The following is a 14877-nucleotide window of genomic DNA, read 5'->3' on the forward strand; positions in this document are numbered from 1 at the left end:
TTTTTCCAACATCCAATAAAACCTTTCTCACTGGTTCCCAAGCTTTTGTAACAGTTTTTGCTTCCCCCCCCCCCGCCACCCCCCACCCGACCCCAGCTCTGGCTCATGTTTTCTTTCTTCCCAATGCTGCGTATTTTAGATTTCTGCTAGGATCACACCCCGTTTCTAAGTCATACTTTCTGTTCCTGTAGGCCAGCCACCCCAAAACTCACCAATTTAAAATAATAATACTTCATTACCCCTTACCTAATCTACAGGCCACTGGGCTCTCTCTTCTGTTGAGGGTGGCTGCGGGTCAGCGGGTTCTCTCTCCTTCTGGGGGGCTGTCTGGCTTCCCTTCTCTTCCCCGCAGCCTCTCATACCCCAGAGGGTCAGCTCAGGCTCTTTCTCAGGGAGTCCAGAGGATTCTGAAAGAGAGTACAAGCAAGCAAGTCTTCTTGAGTCCTAGGCTTGGACCTGGTACACCCGTCCTTCCTTTGACTTCTATTGGCCAACAGGAATCATAAAGCCAGCCCAGATTCAAGAAATGGGAAAATAACTCTCTCTCTCTCTTAAGGAAAGAAGCTGCACCACAGGGGACAAGACCAGGAGGATGTAAGGTCAAATCAACACTTTCCCCCGTATTTCCTATGTTCTGAGCTGATGAATTTAAACAAACATAGGAACACGTACCCCGTATAGAACCATACAGACCCTGTTTCAATGAAGAGAAAGGTCCCTTTCTGAATGATCAAAAGCAGTAAACATCTGTATTTGTTATTATCCATTTACTAAGGACAGATCATACTGAATACATACTGCTTTGTTCTGTACAGTATGGCTGTTATCAAATGTATGTCATGATTCCTTTTTTCCTTTTCCTAGTACATTCCACCAAGTAGGAGGAGACAAACATGGTGACTGGGGCTTCACTGCTACCAGGAGACATGAAGTGGGTCAGCTTTTGTTCTTAGTCCTGTTTCTGGCATTTCATAAAACATACAAGGCATGCATCGGAAGTTTTCTTTTGTCCTAACATTATAAAATGAAATTAATTTCCCATGGCAACTTTTGTATCTAGAGTTTAGTATAAGGAAGTGAGTGACCAAAACCCAGCAAACTTCCAGATGGTTTCAAAGCAGAGTAAACAAACCAGCATCTGCCTGTCTTCAGCCCCCTGGGTGCCATGTGCTTCCCCTTTAATCCATCTGTGGTCCTGATTACATAATTTTCCATCTTACTTTCTCAGGCTCCTTCTCCAAGTGCCCCCCCCCCCCCCCCCGCTTTCTCAACTGAAATCACACCAATGAGAGGTGTGAGTTTTGCTTTTTTTTGTTTTGTTTTGTTCTAACATGGAAGACTTCCCACGAGGAACCAGACGATCAGATAATTAGGAGCCGAAGGCTTATTATATTTCAAATATCTAACAATGTGTGATGCTTATTACTTATTAGTCTTTGTGTAAAAAATTATTGAGAATGTGAAGACATAAAGGATTATCACCGAAAATCTCTTCCTAGAGTATTTTCTTGGGAAACTTATAATAAGAGTTTCAATAGTTGGCAAAAGTCTGAAAACCCAAGTTGACTCCTGCTAACTGAACAGATTAGACAATCTTGCCAGTAAACAAGGGTCTAGTGGGTCCCCCCGCCACCACCACCAAAACCCACAGCTGGAAGGACCTTTAGTATAGAAACTAAGCCATCTTATAGGTGTTTGGGATTGCTCAGCCTTATCTTGGAAAGGACTCTTCCTACTAATTTAGCTCCTTGGTGTTCAAGCCTGGCTAAATATTAGAATCACCTGGGCATCTCCCAGAGTCTACCACTCTGCAGAATGAGGTATTATCACCTGATGGGTGTACCATGGGGCCACTGTTCAATTTTAACCTAATCCCTGCGTGACTCCCCTGTAGAGCCCAACACGAGGACTATTACTAGCCTCTCGATGACTATTTCTTTGACTGAGTTGTATTTCATTTTTAAAAAAACATAATATTGTGTCAATTTACTGACACTTTTTGAGTCAACATTGCATTCATTGTTCTCACACGTGCACAGACCATCTTTCCCGACAAAGGGGTGTCGTTAGGTTCTATGAGCCGAGGAACCACATGACAAAGATGGAAAGACACTGCGTGATGGAATGGCCTTTGCATACAAATGACTTCAGCTAATCATATTTTGGGAACATAATTAGCAGCCTGGGGAAAAATAAACAAAGATAGCTGTAGGTTCTGATGCAGCATCTTCGGGCCTTAATCTCGCTGGTATGGGAAATTTGAATAAATGTATGCTCCTTTGAGATTGGCCGAATCGGAGAGTGGCATATATTATTATTCAGCACCTTTGATGAGTTACAGTATTAATTAAATGTTACAACTAAAGGACATTCAACGCAAATGAGAATAACTTCATAATGTGATTTTTAATCTGACCATCCAGGGTCATAAACAAGAAGTGACTTTTGGTGGGTTTCCATGTAGGTCAATAAAACTACGTTTTTCCATAAAGAGGAACATGTGTCCACTTATCCCTGAAACACGCATGTACATCGATGATAGTTAATTCAACAAATTTATATCGACCTCCTGTATCGGTGGGCACTGTGAGCTCATAGTACTACAGGATCTCCAATCTATGATATCGTTGACTACAAGGTCAACATTTGGACGTGATAACGAGAGAAAAAATTGCTGATTAAAACACAGCAGCCATTACTTAGAAGTGTCTTAGAATTTGGAAAAAAAAAAAAAAAAACCAGTCAAACTTACTGAGTAGTTACTAGGCACCAGGCCTTGTGTCAAACTCTAAACATCACAATAACCATATGAGGGATCATTATAATTCTTAACCTAGGGATGGGGGCGGGGGGTGGGGAATCAGGTTTAGAGAAGGTCAAGCACTTCCCCAAGGTCACATGATCTGATATTAAGATTCAGAGTCCCATCTTTTAATAACATAGCATTCCACTGCTTACAGTCTATCAGGGAAAATAACAAACTTTATTTTCAAACTAACAGGATGTGCAGTTTTACATGTGGTCCTTCAAAAGAAGGACTTGTAAGTCACACTCTAGGTTCCCAGAAAGTATCCTGGAGCAGAGAGATCTGGTTTTTTTAAAGTCCCTGAAACAACAGGTTTGGCGAAACACGTAAAGACCACAATTTGCATAGCTAACTGAATTACATAAAGAATCGGAGGATTTTAGAGGGAGAAGACTATTATAAGTCATTTAGCCTAGCTTTTAGAAGGAGGGACTTGGGATCCAGGGAGGCCAACGCATTTGCTGATGGGCAGGGTACCAGTTTATCGCCTAGACAGTACACCGCTAACAGCTCACGACCTGTGTTCAACAATGCCATTATTTACAGGGCAAATTATAAATTCTGCAGACATGGTAACCCAGCAGAAAGTATTTAGGCAAGGTAGAGATGCAACTGGAATTTTTATTCTAAAAATATCTTATTACTGGCAATGTGACAGATTTTGGGCAGAGGAAGACAAGTATCAGATTATCATGTAAATCTAGTGGCTCCCCAGGGATTAACTGTGATACCCAAGACCACAGCTGGTAACATCTAGAGACACTTTTGATTGTCAGGACTGAAGGGAGGTGCTTCCAGCATCTTGTGGATAGAAGCATATTCCTTGTGGATAGGGATGCTGCTTAAATATCCTACAACAAATGGAATGCCCCCACCCTCCGCCCAACACACACACACACACACACTCCAAATAATCATCTGGTCCCCTGTCAATCATGCCCAGGCTGGGAAATCCCTTAGTCATCCAACAAGACATCAAGATCGGGGTTGAGTTCAAGTTTTACTTATTCATTAAATATTCACTGTGGATCAGCTTTTGTGCCAGTGACTGGAACATACTCCAGATTAAAAAAAAAAAGAAGATATGCACAGGGAACCCCTGTTCTCCCATGGCTTACTACACAGCAGGAGAGATCTGAGCTACTTAAATATAACATTAAGAGGATTGTGGTGGTGGAAATGCATGCGGTGATGGGAGGACCAGGGGGCGGGGGGTCTCGCCTCCTACCCGACGCTACCGTTCTGTCAGTTTCTTACATCAGTCTTTTCATAATTTAATATTAACTCAACGGTGGGTAATGAAAAAGATTCCGCCGACCACAGATACGGTGCTACGAGGAGGAGGAACGGGGCCACACATAACTTCTTGGTTTATGAAATACTCCACTGGGAAAGTAACATTGAAGGTACCATTTTAAGACAAAGAGGAGGAGGAAAATCCTGCAAGCACCTGGAACACCATCTGCGACCAACGGAGTCAGAATTAGAAGGGAGGCAGCAGATGGTGACCGGATCACAGAAAAAGCTGTGTGGGAAAGAGGCGGCTCGCTGAGGGTCACAGGGGTAAGATCCCCCTGGCCAACCATTATTTTTGAGCAGGCAATGGAAATCACATGCTCCAATACCAATACGTAACAGAACACCCACTGACCTTAGGGGAAGCTCCTCATGATGAAAACATGGACAACTCCCCCTCCACACAGCTGTGCTCTCTGAACGGTGCGGGGCTGGAATTCGATGTCTGAACTCAACAGATATTTTGAAGGTCATGATTTAGAACGGTTCCATGAACTTCGGGACCTGACTTCAGTGCACCCCCCCCAATCCACACATGCATACAATTTTTTTAAGGCTCAGGACATTTTTAGAGAAAGGACTGTAGCCCTATGAATTTACTTATTTAAAGTCATCAGAATGAAAGAAATAAAGCATCTGTGAATGTGGCATTTCAGTGAATTGTGGCCTTTTCTAAAGACATTTTGAATTGCAAAGGCGGCTTTTTTTTTTTTTTTTTAAGAGATTGCAACTGAAAACAGAAGAAGAGGGGTTTTTTTTTTCAGGTCAATCTTACATTTTCTTCTTAATGAAAATTAGTTTTGGAGAGAATGGCATCCCTCTGATTTCACGGTATTTATAGGGAAAAAATCATGCCTTTCTCAGGGCTAGTAATTAAATAACTGAACAGAAATTAAGATGATAGGGAATTAGTGGTACATAAAGCATACAGCTATTTCTCTTCCTTTAAAATACATTGGTGAGGTTGAGTACAGCCTGTGCGGGGCGAAATGGTGAATCTCTATAGTGTTTAAAACATTTAATGCACAATTTACCTGTGACATAATTAAAGAGTGAATTAGCAACTTGTACATAAAAGCATGATGGCAGAGTAACCAGCACAGACATTAGGATCTCACTGAGCTGACGGTGAGTCTTGGTGGCAACCTCTAGTTTGCCTAATGGCCAAGCAGGTTTGAGGGAAACTGCATTACTGAAGTGTCCAGGACCTGTTACTCAAAAACTGAATATTGTTGGGAAAAATGACATATTAAAAAAAATAGAAAGCAAGGCACTCTATGATAATTGTGTCAAGCGGACGCTCCCATTAGATGCTGTTTTCTTGCAGAGTGATGTTCCTCCTGGGGTAATTGCTGAGAGCAAATCAATGGTGAGGTCCAGATATCACACATATTTTAATACCTTTCATTTTCTTTGAGAATATCTGCCCGAATCTGATGCCGATGAAAAGGTGGGATTAGGATATAGAGAAATTGGACATGACTTCAAACTGATAATTTCTTGCCTTTAACATTTCGATCATTTGAAGTCATTTAGACATTGGGTTGACATACATAGTATTTAAAATAAGGCAGCACACATGCATCTTTTTAAAAAATGGCATTTCACTCACAATCTTCCATCGTTCGTAATAACTAGGCATGGTAGGAATACCGACCTATTTGCATTTTTAGTTTTAAGGGAGGCTGTACTTTGTGATGTGAGTTTAGTGAGTACTTCCAAATATCCCAGAGGGCCTAAAAAGCTTGTTATAATATTGCTGCAATTATAATGATAGAAAAATAATGACAGGTGATGGCTTTGTTTCTAGGGAATTACACTAGGATATGGAAAATTAGAGTATTTTCTAAGTTACAAATGAGCTTCAACCTTGTTTGTATATTTGGGATACAAAGTTTGACACATTTCCTCTCCCCAACAGGATTATGGCTCCTGGTTTACAATGGAAGGTGAGCTGACCTCCTATTTAAAATGTAAAACCCAAGTGTCGAGCTGCCAAAAGTGTCTTTAACAGACTGGACAAGGGAGACGGTAATTGAAATTCAGAGCAAGCAATTAACTCCACGGTTCATCAAATCACGAAATCTGCCCACCTTTTTTTTTTTTTTTTTAAAAGATTTTTAAAAACAAAACCCATGATAATCAAAAGACTTCCTTCTTGTAAATTAAACATGTAAAACCACATCTGCTTCTTCAGGATAATTAATTCATTGACATTTAAATCAATTGATAAGAGCACCAGCCAGTGCCATTAGTTAATTAGTAACTTAAGAAAACACGCATGGAGTGCTTAGCCCGTCCCTGGTCATCAACCAAGCACAGGGACACAGTAAAAAAAAAAAACCAAGATGCAGTCATGTGGTCTATGGTGGGATTCTAAGTTCGGGCTTATCCGGAAACGACTTCGGGTCAAGGCTGGACCTAGAGACGCTGTCAGGGGCCAGCCTGTTCAGGCAAGTAAGCAAGCAAGGTGGAAAGGAGTCTGATGACGGTGGACAGGAGGACATACATGAACACGTCGCATCGCAATGACCAAACACATGCCTTTGAACCCCAGAGTGAGCACCAGCTTCTACTTGGAGGACTAGGCTGGTTGGGGGGTTGGGGGGGTGGGCGGTGACAGCGAGAAGCTTTATAAGTAGAAGGAAGTGAGAAATCGAGTGGCGGGTGACTGCAGCCCACTGCTCAGGGGGTCACTCCTGGATCCGCATCAAGTCAAAAACTAAAGTGGCTCCTCCCCCCTCCCCCCCACCTGCCGTCTCTCCCCACCTCACCTGGAGCAGCGCCCCTTTCTGGCTTATTATCCAAGGGTTTGATGGAAGTGGCTTTAAAAATATGAAAACAAATGGAGGAGAATAATTAGCTAATTAAGCATGAAATCCTTTAGTATTTAGTAAATTGCGTGTATGTATACATATATGTAAATAGAACAGGAAATAAATATATATAAAAATAATAATTATACAAAACAGAGAAAGTAAAAGTGAAATCATTTTGGCTCCCTGGGGGGGCTCTTTCCTGGGCTACTAGCCCTACCACTTACTACACGTGTATCATCAGCCAAATTATCTGTCATTTAAGCCTCGGTTTCTCTGCCAAGTGGGGGCAGTAGTGGCACCTGTGTCCCACTGGGGCTGAGGGAATGACGAGTCCACACAGACAGTGTTTAGAAGACAGGCTGGCCCAGAGTTACCTCCCAGACGGTGTCACAGATTTTCCTTGTGCGGCCAGGGGCACCTGCTGAATTGTTAAAAGGTGGAGGGAAAAAGCGGCCTCAGGATCCTGCTTTCGGCTTTTAGCTAAGATTTTCTGAACCGAGAGGGACAGAGTAACTTCCGACAGCTGGGGAGGTAGAGTCAGCTCAACACCTTCTACATTTTACAGACTGAGTCCATTTGTAAAATGGTGAGAGTCTGTAAGTTGGCTGAGAGTGTGGGTTTCGCTCTGAGTCAGCAGAGATTGGACCAGAGCCCTGTGACAGGGCGTCACCTCCCCGTCACCCCTCACATGGCACGAGAGCCATACACGGGCAGGGTGGAAGGCGGTCTCCGAGATCAGCACCTTGAAACAGTGCCCTGAGTCTGAGCTCCCACATACGGCACTGCCAAGTGCAACAACTGCCCAGGGTGCCCAAGTGTTTAGATCGCGAGGACATCAGGTGCACCCTCAGCTGGTGACCCGTGGAGGCCTCGGAGTGGGACAAGACCAGACATGGGGGTTCTTTGAACTGCAGGCAGAAAGCGACAATCAGCAGTGGGTACCAGACATCATCAATGGCCCCTCCATCAAGTGCAGGAAAGAGAGGCCGCTCGAAGCCAGAGCCCACAGCAGGGTCTCCCGAAGCCTCCCCGGACCACTCACTTCTGAGTGCAGAAGGACAAGAAAGGATTTCCCAGACATAGTAGGATCTGCACAGCTTTCCTCACTCAGCAGCCCCCCGGGGATAAGGAGGAATAAAGGCAAGAGGGGCCACAGACAAACAGCCATGAAAAGGGATTTAAGTTTTGTGGGCACTTTCCCCTCAAGAACCAGAATTAAATGGGAAGAGATGGTTTTGAACTGGGAAGAAAAAAAAAAAAAAAAGTTGCCTTGACTTTGTTGGCGCTACGTCATTTTTGGGTTCCCCCTCTCCCTGCCATGGGATGGCTGCTCTTAGGAACCGGGCCCCAGAGCATTACAGAACATGAAAAGGAATGACTTTTGTTCAACCTTTCAGTTTGAACAGGACGCGATCTTAGCACTTCACAAAACGTCAATGGTTAGCCATTACTAATGGGGCCACCCCGTCTCCCATATCTAGAAGGTCCTCTCAGTTTTCGGGAATCCTAGTGTAGGGGCTCAGAGTGTTCACCACAATGTGTCATTCTAAAGGTAGTTTTGTCCTCAGAGGCTAACACCCAGTGTCCTTCCCAAAGCCAAACTATCTTTTTTTTTTTTTTTTAAAGAGTTTATTTATTTATTTGACAGACAGAGATCACAAGTAGGCAGAGAGGCAGGCAGAGAGAGAGAGAGAAGGAAGCAGGCTCCCTGCAGAGCAGAGAACCCGATGTGGGGCTTGATCCCAGGACCCTGGGATCATGACCTGAGCTGAAGGCAGAGGCTTTAACCCACTGAGCTACCCAGGCGCCCGCCAAACTATCTTTGAGTGGGAACTCTGAGTTGGGTCCCCTTTCGATTCCTCGAGAGTGATCACTTCTCAGTGAGAGCTGACCGTGACTCAGGAACCATTTCCGATTTTTTGTTTTTGGACTCATTAGTCATTTATTATGAACACCCATCTTGCTTTCTGTCATTTCCCCTTGGGTGGGCTGGAGAGAGTATCCTCGAACCTTCCAAATTAGAAGGAACCTTAGAGAGACTCTAGTCTAGATTTATACATAAACTGAGTCCCAGGTCATCTACAGGGCTTGCGGAGGCACCTAATAATGTTAGTGGTACACCTAAGCCTCTATGGTCTCCTGGTGCCCGCCCAGAGCCTTAAGACACATGCTTTGGGGCACACCCCCGGAGGTGGCCTGAAAATGCATGAGGGCAAACCTTCGGATCCACTGAGACCATTACTCCCTTCATAAACATCCGTCAGAGAGCAATTTCCCAAACACAGAGAGCGCACGTTGTTAGCTCCCACAGAAGAGGAATTCTGACCAGGGGGAGCCATGGGCACCGAGTGCTTATTTTTTCAGAGGAAACAACTGCTAGTTACCAAGAACCGAGTGAAGAGTTTATCCATGTGGGGGCCTGATGAACAGGAGTGAAAGGAGTCTGATTTAGGTTTTGTTCACAAGAGGGGAAGTCGTCTGATGTACAGCTTCACCAAAAAAGTAAACTTCGCTGCAGAAGGAAAATACTTCCAGTGGAGAATTCCTAGGTTTTATTGGAGTTCAGTAAAAGTAGAAGCTATTGATGTAGGAGGTTAATGTCTGTCACAGTCTGGGTGTTTTGCAATGACTTCCTTCACAGCGTGTTCATTTTAAGAATAAAGAGGTCTTTATGGTTAGTGGAGGTTTAATGAGGATTACAATGGCCCCCCAGATGCTTACAACCCATTTAAATAACCCATAACCCCTGTGTTTATCATGAGAAGGAACATGCCAATTTAGGGTATTACAAACATTCCCCTGAAAAACTTTAGTTTCCACAGGCATTTTCAATAATTTTCCTCTACATTCTGCCATTTATAAATTGCGGAATGTATGTTACTATGGAAACGACCTCTGGTCTGTTACTCGAATGCATGAGAGATAAGCTTTGGGGACGCACCCCCACTAGCAAGTGTCTTTCTTTACTGTTTCATTCCTCCGTACCCCCTTCTTCTGTCATACACGTTAGCGACGAGACGTTAGAATAGGTATCATAAAGAAGACAAATAGGGAATTCAATAAAAGCACAAATGTTTTCTGCAAACCGAATCGGGAGAGCCTAAAGATAGAAAAGTAATAGAAGTAATGTCGACGCTGCTAATACTTGTTGACTACTTACAAGGGTTTGCTCCTGTGAAATTCGAACTTCAGTGGACACGAGCGTGAGTCACCCAGCTAGACTCTACCCCTTTGGCTCGGAGGCAGCAGATCTGGGGCGGGAACCCCATTTTGCTTTCTTAACAAGTCCCAGGGGAAGGGGCTACTGAAGGTCCAGACACCATAAGGAGAACCTCTACTCTAAGCATCAAAGTATTTTTTTTAAATTGTGATAAATATTACGTAAGATTTGCCCTTTTAACCATTTTCAAGCATAGGACATTCAGGATGTTCACAAGGTCGTGTAACTACCTGGTGACAGTTCCAGCTCCCAAACTCCTTCATCCCTAATTGAAACTGTCCCCACTAATAAATAACGTCCATTCCTCCCTTCATCCAGCCTGTGGCAACCGCCGTTCCACGGTCTCTGGGAACTCAACTATTTTAGGTACCTCATAAAGTGACATCGTACAATATTTGTCCTCTGGAGACTAGCTTGTTTCACTTAGCATAACGTGGTCAACGTGTACCCATGTTGTAGCAGGTGTCAGGGCTTCCTTCCTCTTTAAGGCTGAAGAATATGCCTTTGTTGTATCGACCACATTTTGTCGATCCGTCCATCTGTTGATGGATGCTGGTTTTGTTTCTACCTCTTGGCTACTGCAAATCATGCTGTGAACATGGGTTTATAAATATCTTTTCAAATACCTGCTTTCAATTCTTTTGGTCATATACCAAGAAGTATAATTGCTGATTCTAAGCATTTTCCATGTATATGGAAACTGCAAATTTAGAAAAAGATAGGTTATCATCCCCACCTTAGAGTTGAGGGGACAGATACCCAGAATTCACCTTGTCTTCCTGAGGCCACACAGCTGGTAAGCACACCTTTGTTTCTGGCACAGGCCAGGCTGCTTCCTCTGTTCAGATACTCAGGACACTTAATTTTATTCTCTACCTAAAGAAAGCACTTTATTTTCCTGGGAAGACTCCCCTCACTTATACGGACATTAATTTTTTTTTTTTTTTACAATAAAAGTAGAAGTAATTACCTTTCAAAATTAATGGCTAGTATGAGATTAAATAATAATATGTATGTAAGAATTCTGGTAGAAGATAAAGCCAATTTAATTCTTTCCAGTTTGTTAATTTATGCATTTCTCCTTTAAATTATTTCCGGAATAAAGTAGGCTCGACTATTTCTAAATTCTGCCACATAGGGGCCAAAACTATTTTCAGTTGCCTAGCCTACACAGTTCAACTCTAAGCGGCAAAAAATGACAATCTGACAGTAGAGTGAAACTGTCCTTCCAATGGTCAGACTAGCAAGACTGGCCCATGGTCATATATTCCATTCTTTGGATAATTAGGCCAACTGTCCACTGAGAAATTCCTTTAGTGGGATTTACAGGCAGTTAGGTTAAATTAATATGCCACAAGAATTAGAAGCCATGATCTGAATACTACAGGGAAAATCCAGCACCAGGTATAGTACGCAGGATAACAGAAGAACATGGCTGAGAAATTCACAGGGGGCCCAGATTAAAATGCTAGACTCTGTTTCTGGAAGGCACCTTCCTACGTGGACTGCTTACTCCCATGCCTCAAACTCAGAAAGGCTAGTATGCATGAAAGTGCACGTCAAATATGAGGGATGATGAAGATGGTGCTTTAAAATCATCTGAAGACTGGAGGGCATCATTAATGATGGACATTTTAAATATTTTAAAGGGGCACATTTATTCTCCCAGATTTGCAATCAGGAAGCGGTGGGTTTTAAGGCTGTGCATAGGCAAATAAGCATTTCCATTCTTCAAACCCTGTCTCAGATCAGACATACACATTGTATTTCCTGCCAATCTCAATGCTTCAAGAATACTGAAAGATTAAAAAAAAAAAAAAAAGAATACTGAAAGATTATTAGAGCACTATTACACTGGTAACTGAAAGCCAACCTTTAAGTCAAAGAGACATGAGAGAAGATGAGACTGTATGAGAAAGGCACTTCCCCACTCCTTGGTCTCATTCCTCAGGCAGCATGATACTGGAATTCTAGAAGTCATGTAAGGAGAAAGATTTCTCTTACATAAACAACCGAAGGGTGGGCACTTCCTGCATGTGAAAAATCTACAAATATTTCCCCATCTCTAGTTTTATAAGCTGTAACCTAAATATTGCCTGCCCTTCCAGTTGCTCTGTAAATTACATAATTTTCTGTCGTATTCGTGGAGCTCTCAATGAACAGTCTTTTGTGGGAGATTCTACCCAGCTCCCCCCCCCCATCTTCCTGAAAACTGTCCTTTCCCCCCTACAATACCACTAATGTGGCCTCCCTAGTACTTTTAGTATAACATCAAAGATGGCTTTTGAACAGAACTGGAAATCTCAATTTCCACTAAATAATAAAAGGTTCTTCTCCCATCTCCTAAGGTTCTACTTGCACTTAAATATTTTTCTCTTTCCATTTCAACAGTTAGTGACAATTAATACAAAGGGGGAACAACAATTAAAGTTATAGGATGGCATTCTCTCACTTTTTTCAATGTATTATACCCACCCTGAGTCAAGCCTTCATTTTTCATGTTAATTTTCTTATACAAAGGACTTTAAACATATTTTTCTCATATTTAGATACAATGCTTAAGCATGAATAAATTCTGAATGGGCTCCTCCTTGAAACTTTTTATAGTTTGACGTACCTTTCTTATATCAACATTTGACTAGATCTTCCTTTCCATACCTACAACATTCTTAATATCTGAGCTCAAATGGCTCTCTGATCAACAACACTGGTTCCACTAAGTAACTTTTTCAGTTCTCAAAGTACTTATGATTCTCCAGACATTTAATGTGAGATCCAAATATTATATATAAAGCTACCTCCTGTTGTAATATGTCTGCTGGAGAATCTATAATTATTTCTTGTTGAGATTTCTTTAAATATTTGGTTCTCTGAAGTCAAGATTGTACCTGCATGTTCAGTGTTCTCCTTCTCATCAGTCAGGATTCTTATTTGCATATGAGAAACACACATTGGATCATTTAAGCAGAAAAGAGCTTCATGGAAAGAAAACTGAATAGCTCACAGGCTTTCTTGGATCCAAAGAGACTTGGGGAACTTTTCAGGAACACCCCCCCAAACCTTACCAACAAAGCCTCCTGCATACCTGTTCAAATCTCATTGGCTCTACTTCTTTCTCTAATCAACGCTTCAAGAGTCAGTTCCATGAAGACTTTGATGGACTTTCTTTATGTGATAGCTGATAGTGCCTTGTCTTGAGCCTGCCTGCACAACTTACATTTTAAGAAGGAACTTCCCTAAGCCACCAGTGAAGACACCCTTAAGATCCTAAGGGTGCCGGGGGAGCCGATGCATATGGAGTCACAGCGGAGCAGAGGATGGATCTATGTCAGTCCCTTTCATCAGCCAGGTATGCAGTTAGGACCTTCATTTCATTGAGGTTCTTCACACGTATTCTGGAAGCATGTAAGCCTTATACCTCATCATGATACCTAATCAGTAACACATCTCTGCAACTGCTTTCCTTCCTACCATGTTTCAACTACTACTATGAACTCCTGCTCCCTGGGACCACATCCCCCAAAAACCTACCAGCTCCCAAGTCTGTTCCTTCAGGCTTTTCTTTTGAGGAAAGCAATGATAAAAAAACGTGATATACTATGAATCTTATCATTCCACTTCTCTTTGGATTAGACTGTTAGTATATTCTTTTATTTATTTATTTTATTTATTTATTTATTTTTTTAAAAGATTTTATTTATTTATTTGACAGAGAGAGATCACAAGTAGGCAGAGAGGCAGGCAGAGAGAGAGAGGAGGAAGCAGGCTCCCCGCTGAGCAGAGAAGCCCGATGCGGGACTCGATCCCAGGACCCTGAGATCATGACCTGAGCCGAAGGCAGCGGCTTAACCCACTGAGCCACCCAGGCGCCCCTAGTATATTCTTTTATTATTTTCTTTAAAAGTTACTCTATAGAACAAACAGGGTTGCTGGAGGGAGGTTGAGGATGGGTAGATGGGTGATGGGTATTAAGGAGGGTACTTGTTGTAACGAGCCCCGGGTGTTGTATGGAAGTGACAAGTCACTGAATTCTACTCTGGAAACCAATACTGCACAGTCTGTTAAAATTTTTGAAAAGAAAAAAGTTACTCTAGAGATTGCAGCATGCATTCTTGATTAATTAATGTCTAACTTAAATTATTACTTTTTGTGGGGCACCTGGGTCACTAAGTGGGTTAAGCTTCTGCCTTCAGCTCAGGTCATGATCCCAGGGTCCTGGGATCGAGCCTCGCATCAGGCTCTCTACTCAGCGGGGAGCCTGTTTCCCCCTCGCTCTATGCTGCTCTGCCTACTTGTGATCTCTCTCTCTGTGTCAAAGAAATAAATAAAATCTTAAAAAAAAAATTAGTACTTTTTGTCACATCCTGGTCAGTTGCGTGGACCTTTCTCTGACATGCGGACTATTGGTGTTGGATATATCAACTTCAAATTCCACAAGACATCATGATGTGTAGTTCTGTACAACAGATAATGACCTTTCAAGGAAAGGACTATGAAGGAGGAAACACTGCTATACAAGTTGAATTGCTTTCATAGCCCAGTTGGTGTTCCTCGTGTGTTAAAGCGATGGCAGAAAATAAGTCGCTAAGCCATGAGTTTAGCAAACTCATCAGGGATTCATCCCTTACCAGAAATACTATTTCTTAAGCTGCTGGTAGGTGCTGAGCACTCATGCTGTTCCTTGTATCTGTGTGTGTGTGTTTATGTGTATTTCTTTTTTAATTTTATTGTGGCAA

At 42.4% G+C, this 14877-nt stretch overlaps 1 long non-coding RNA gene across 1 annotated transcript in view; it reads right to left on the minus strand.

Moving 5' to 3' along the window:
* Nucleotides 1-249: 249 nt before the first annotated feature.
* The window catches only part of LOC116579650, a 165190-nt gene continuing 150562 nt past the window's right edge, over nucleotides 250-14877 (minus strand). Inside the window, exon 7 of the long non-coding RNA XR_004281363.1 lies at nucleotides 250-407. This is a non-coding gene — a long non-coding RNA (uncharacterized LOC116579650). The remainder of the gene's footprint in view (nucleotides 408-14877) is intronic.

Source organism: Mustela erminea, chromosome 19, assembly GCF_009829155.1.
Source record: "Mustela erminea isolate mMusErm1 chromosome 19, mMusErm1.Pri, whole genome shotgun sequence".
NCBI classification, from domain to species: Eukaryota; Metazoa; Chordata; class Mammalia; order Carnivora; family Mustelidae; genus Mustela; species Mustela erminea.